Source organism: Pinus tabuliformis, chromosome 8, assembly GCF_031772625.1.
Source record: "Pinus tabuliformis cultivar Carrire ecotype Pingquan chromosome 8, CPIR1, whole genome shotgun sequence".
NCBI classification, from domain to species: Eukaryota; Viridiplantae; Streptophyta; class Pinopsida; order Pinales; family Pinaceae; genus Pinus; species Pinus tabuliformis.
In genome coordinates this window covers 110,825,911-110,832,627 of record NC_142294.1, presented here as the reverse complement: position 1 = coordinate 110,832,627, position 6,717 = coordinate 110,825,911, and positions in this window count along the sequence as shown.

The following is a 6,717-nucleotide window of genomic DNA, read 5'->3' as shown; positions in this document are numbered from 1 at the left end:
GACCTACTAAGCCGACACCATGTACATGTAGATTTTTATTGCATTGCCCTAGGATTTGTATTAACACAGGTAGGAGAAGGAGAGATTGATCATTCGATAGCCTTCACGAGTAGAAAGTTATTCAAAGTTGAGAAGAATTACTCCACTACATAGCGCGAAGGGCTGGCGATGGTCTACGCACTGCAAAAGTTTAGGCATTATTTGTTGGGTGGACATTTTAAAATGTATACAAATCACTTTGCATTAAAACACCTGGTCAATAAGCCTTTGTTGGGTGGGAAGATATGCCAATGGTTATTGTTATTTCAAGAATATGACTTTGAAGTGGTTGTTAAGCCTCGAAGACTGAATGTAGGACCTGACCATCTGTCAAGGATTGAAACGACCAAAGAACCAAATAGTTTGGAGGAAGGACTGTCAGATGCACAGCTCTTTGTGGTGTGCATTGTGGATGATGATTTTGTGGATATAATTTAGTTTTTAACCATGGGTACAGCTCCGGAAGGATATTCAACTCATCAAAAGAAAGAGTTAGTAGTCTGTGCTGTAGATTTTTCAGTGATTGCGGGTCACTTGTATAAGATGGGAACAGATGAGATACTTCGAAGGCATGTTCCAGAGTTTGAATGCGCTAGTATCCTTAATGAAGCACATGGAGTGGCAGGAGGTCAGTACACAGGAAAAGAGATAGCGCAGAAGATTTTACGTGCTGGGTTATGGTGGCCGACATTACACAAGGATTCTAAGGCACACTGCAAGACTTGTGATGCTTGCCAAAGGATGGGGAAGCCTTGATGAATGGATGAATTGCCTTTAAATCCTCAGGTTTCATTGCAGGTATTTGATAAATGGGCCATTGAATTCATAGGTCCAATACAACCACCAGGTAAGAAGATGGGCATGCAGTATATCATTACTGAAATAATGTATTTAACCAGATGGGAAGAAGCACAACCAGTGAAGGATTGTACAGTTGCTACCGCCGCAAATTTTTTGTTTGAATATGTCTTAACGCGATTTGGGTGCCCTAAGATATTTATGAGTGATAGGGGTACACATTTCTTAAATGAAATGATCACCGTGATGCTTGAGGAATTCCAGGTGTATCATCAAAAGAGAACGCCCTATCACCCATAGGCGAATGGAATGGTGGAAGCATTTAACAAAATTTTGGAGAATGCGTTGACGAAGGTATGTAATGTGCAGAGGAATGATTGGGATATGTGCATGCTAGTAGTACTATGGGCATATAGGACGACCTATAAGAAGTTGATAAGCTAAACACCATTTAGTTTATTCTATGGGATTAAAGCAGTGATGCCCATGGAGTATATTGTGCCAAGTTTACGAATTGCAGCTTTGATGGAGATGGCAGATTGTGAGACCTTGGAATAACATCTTGCGCAGCTGATGGAGTTAGAAGAGGACGAATTTCTTGCAGGATTTCACTAGCAAGTGCAAAAGGAACGTGAGAAGGCATGGCATGGTAGGCATATTAAGTTGCACACTTTTAAGATAGATGATTTAGTATTTCTATATGACAGCAAGTTCACAAAATTTCCAGGGAAATTTCAAATGCATTAGTTGCGGCCATATCGTATTAAGGAGATCATGGATTGTGGTGCAATTTAGCTTGCGAAGCTGAATGGGGATCCATTCCCTGGAAAAGTGAATGGAAGTAGGCTGAAGTTTTATATAGGGGATCTTGCCCCTGTGCAATGACTACATGGTAGCAAGAAAATATTAGTAATTTAGGAAGTTGCAAGGGATTGTGGGACTATAAACTACACTACCCGACGAGGAGAAAAACATAGTAGGGAGGTTGCACGCTGAAAGATAGGAGTGCGATAGGTGAAGCTGCGCTGGATGAGATGTGCCATGGAGGATGGTACCGTGCAGATGGGTTCAAAAGTAGCTGTTGTAGTCACTATTCCTGATTTGATGGAAAAAATTCCATTAAGAGGAGTGGGTAGGTGCCATTTAGGGAAAAAAATATTTGAAGATTTTCCACCAAAGACACATTTATGATAAAAAAAATTGGAGGGAACGGTTAAATTTGAATTCAAAACCTCCTATAAATTAGGCATGTTGGTCCACCAAAGAAAACTTTTCATTTTGAGAATTATGTATGAGCCCTCTTGTTGCCATTGTATGAATTGTAAGGTTTGAGAAGACTTAATTTCTAGTCCGACATTCACAACATTACCTCAAAATAACTAGAGGATTATTCTCATGCAAATGACTGCCACAAATGACCCATTGTGCCTACAGTTTCAAGGTCTCCTAGGCTGAAGCAATTAGCTACAAAAGAGAAGAAGAAAAAACCTATGCGGTGAGACATTCACCGAGGAAGAACCCAGAGGTGCGACAAAAGGAGAAGAAGGATATGTAGCCAGAGAAAGTTGTCGACCTAGAGGAAGAAGAATTCCAAGGCATGGAGGAATTGGATGTTGAGGAGGGAAATCCTATCACACGGCTCCTGGCGGAAAGGAAAGACAAAAATAACCAAAGACCCTGATTCCGAGAAATTTATGTTTTCGACACCCCTATTACCAGAACAGGTTGAGTTTGAAGGCACGATCTTAGCGCACATTCTGGTACTGAAGATGGAGGATTGGGATCTCATGGATCACGAGAGATTCCCTCATTTGGCTACTAGAAAATATATGACGAATATCTACTATGAAGAGACTAGGGTTATGCGGTTCGAACCCATGAAATGGGTCAGTGGTGTTGAGTAGGGCAGATTGTTGCACATGTTCTGTGTTCCAAATTTTCACAAATCAAATATAAACACTGTGTGTGTGTGCTAGCTACTCACGTTGGTGCATGATGGGTGCCTATGGCTTGGCCAACCCATCCTGATCACTGATATGCTCATCCATTAGATGAAAAAGTTTCCTTATAAAGGGGTGGACCTTGCCAAGGAGTTGGCTGATAAGATTAACGTTGAGTTTGGTCTAGTAAATAAGTTTGTGTATATTCTATCCACTCCATTCAGGACCAGGGGGTGCACTTTGCCACCAAAATTCTTGCAGTGAAGATTATGAGGAAATGTCGCATGGACGAAGTTCCAGCGCCTGTAGTATAATTGGCTACCCAATGCGCGAAGGAAGTACAATATAACTGGGCACAGTATTTGTGCAAGGATTTCCTCACGAACTATCGCGAAGCTTAGGAGGACAACAAACCATTTCATTATGCCTGGTTCTTATTGCCCATTGCCTTAGTAGCATGGAAACTGTCGAAGGATAGCCAGTTTCCTCCACAAATAGAAGATTTACCAGAGGAAACAAAGTTCGCTTTGTTGTGGGCAACAAATGATCCGGAGAGGATCAAGGAGTCGAAGATCTTATGGGTTTTAATGGAAATGGATCTTCACACGGTAAGCAATCAGTGGCCAAGGTTGTCCCCAACCTTGTTCAAGCAGTTAAGGGCCTTCGCAGAGTTCAAGGCCGATTTCCACAATGTATCAATCAGGGTGCGAAAGGAACCTAAGCATATATGGCACAAGTTTCCATACTTAGTCTCCGAAATGGATGTGTAGGATATTGTGGGGAGTTGGCCAGCAGAGTGGCGCAAACCCACAAACCTTGGTGCAGGTACCAGTAAGGGTGACGAGAGCTCTATTGCGCAAATGACCGCTATGTAGAAGCATAAAGATGCAGCACAAAAGGTAGCGCAAGCTCTGGCTGAGCAGAAAAAGAAAGAAGTTGCTGCTAAGGCAGATGCAAAAAAGGGCACACTGCAAAAGAGCTTGCTAAGGCAGAATGCACTGACACAGAGAAAGTCAAAACATCAGCTTCTGAGCATACCGAAGAGTAGGAACTGTCAATATAGGGAGGAGATGGTGGGGAGGAGTAGAGCAATCCCTTCACATTGAGGAAGCATGGTAAGGAGACAATTGTTGGGCCACAAACAGATTTGTGGCAGTGGTTTGAACAATAATACATGCAGATGTAGGGAGCGTTGAGAAGGATATGCACAAGCTGTAGATCCAAATAGGCCAAATTTAAGCGAGCGTTGGGAAAACGAGTGGGGTGCAAGCGAGCCTTGTAAGGGAGCGAGAAAGTAGCAGAGATGGATTAGACTTTGGACCTCAAAGTCATACCCTTACCAGAAGGATCTGTTCGTGTGGAATCAGAAGATCACATTGTGTTGAGCACAGTTAAAGATATGGGGGTGAACTTAGCCATGTTGCCGCTTCCAACTCTCCATGCACTACATCAGGGGGCTGCAGACAAGTTGAGGATGAGAGAGAAACGCGCTCTTGTAGTTATTAGTTAATTCAAAGTAAAAAATGAGAATATGTTTGTGAAGAAATCTCAGGCTTTGAAATAAAATAAGGAGCTGCAAGCACGAAGTTAGAGCCTGAAGACAGCAACAACACAGGCATGTAAGACAATTCTAGAATTAAACATTCTAGACGATGCTGCAGCGACATTAAAAATTAGGAAATTGGTTGTTGTAGTCCATGCGTCCAAGGATGAGATCATGAAAGTAACGTTCGAATTCTAGATGAAGATCTTAGAGCTACAACTAAAGTTGCAGCTGACCATTCTACTAGAGGTCCGAGAGCAATGCCGAGCAGTGATCAGGGAAAACATGGACACATTGGATACAATAGTCACAAACTACGCGATGATATTTGATTAGGCCATGGAGTTATGGATGAACTCGTAGGAGGACCCAAAATTGGAGAAGCTTAACACAGACATCCGGGAGACACAGCGCAAGTTTGATGAAGTCAAAGCGACTATGCGCACTTTGGTGTCAGTCCAATGCCTCGCGCGATTGTGGGAAGGTAAGAAGATGCAATCATAAATGGAAGAGCTATAGAGGAAAGAGGCCCTTCTCAACTCCAGACTATAGCCATGGATAGAGAAAGCCTGTCAGCTTACTCTATCACTTCAGGAAAGGTTAAAAACATTGCAGCAGACACAACGAATGATGCGTCTAACAGTAGAATGGTCGACGACATATAAGTTGGTAAAGGAAGTGCAGCAGGCCGCAATACAGAGTTTTGCTTATATCACAGAATTACAGGTCGCGTTAGGTGGTCTTTGAAGAAAGATCAAGGCACCAACCAAGTGACTCAAGAGTGAATCACCATATTTGTGTTGGGGGCCTGTTGGGATAGGTTCCCTAGGGTCAATTTTGGGTTAGTTTAACCAATTTTTGTAATATATTTTGTAAAGAATGTAAAGTCTCCACAAAATGTGGAAGCAAAGCGTGCCGTTAAGTATGAGTCAAAGGGGCTTTAGCCCCTTGTTTTGGTAATAGATACGTCGGTTTTGAGACTCACCCTATCTACAGTGCTCATAGTGTCTTTAACTGACCTAGTTTGTTCTTCCCCCTCAAATCCTTTCAATTTGAATGATCTAGTTCTATTGGAAATCCTTCATACTGAGGGAGTTTCTTCTAGTATAAATGCGACCTAATAAATCATTCAGGAAACAAAATGTTGTCAATTTTACAAAGAATTCATGTACAAGCCTCCATGTGATTTTGGCTTCTTGTCTTGGTTAGAAGAACATGTGAAATATAGGCCATTTGTAGAAGGGTCGTGAAAATCATTGTTGGGATAGGGTCACTAGGGTCAATTTTGGGTTAGTTTAACAAATTTTTCTAAAGAATGTAAAGTCTTCGTGAAATGTGGAAGCGAAATACTTTAAACAATTTCACCTGAGTCGTATAAGGGATAAAACATTGTTTTTTAAATTTTTGGACCAGGTCTAGAAGGAGGGGTTGCCCTAGTCCATGAGTGCAGCATCACAAACCATAAGAGTGAGATTTGGAGCTATAACACCACTGGAACAAAGCTACAACCACTTGATCTCGTTTACCGGCTCCTACCGGAAGGGAGTTCCTACCCCCTCACTTAAGGTTGCAACCCTCAACATCTTGTGGACCACATTTCATGATGTTTCGAACTAGATCCACTTGTCAAACAACCATCAAACAACTTGTAGGTCACATTTCATTAAATTTTCACATTGGAACCCACATCAACAATAAGCCCAAACCAATATACCAATCTAAATACTGAATCATAGAATCTGAATACAATCACATAATCATCGCTGAATACCAACTGAATCCCTGAATAAACTGAAACATTTAATATTGAATCATCATAACCAGATCATACCAATACACAATGAGCCATCATTATATCAAGCCATAAATCAATATAGTTAGAAATAAAGATCATAGCCACATTGTCATCAACATAAAATTAATATGCAGTCATTACAAACCCTAATCAAATTTACTTCATAAATTATACGTGATTGTTTTGAATTATAGTTGCATATATACATGTTTTCTCTAAATACAACCTGCATATATATCTCAAATCATTGAGTGCTTAAAATTGAATCATTGCATCACTCGCTGAGTTACTGACATACTAAGTCATAGTAGTAACTTAATCATAGATTAACATCATGTAGCACCATCATTAACCAATATTCCAATCCACAATCAAATCAACCCAATCAGAATTGTCAGATATAGACTATGCTTATCAAGACATCATTGACAAACAACAACAAATAGAACATACATCATCAACTGTCATCATCAAGCAGCAATTCAAACCCTAGTACATATATGTGACCTCCATAAAATAGATATGTATGTGTAAGTTATTACCATGCATAACACATGTGTATATATACCAACATACTGAATAAAATATCACATAATTTATAT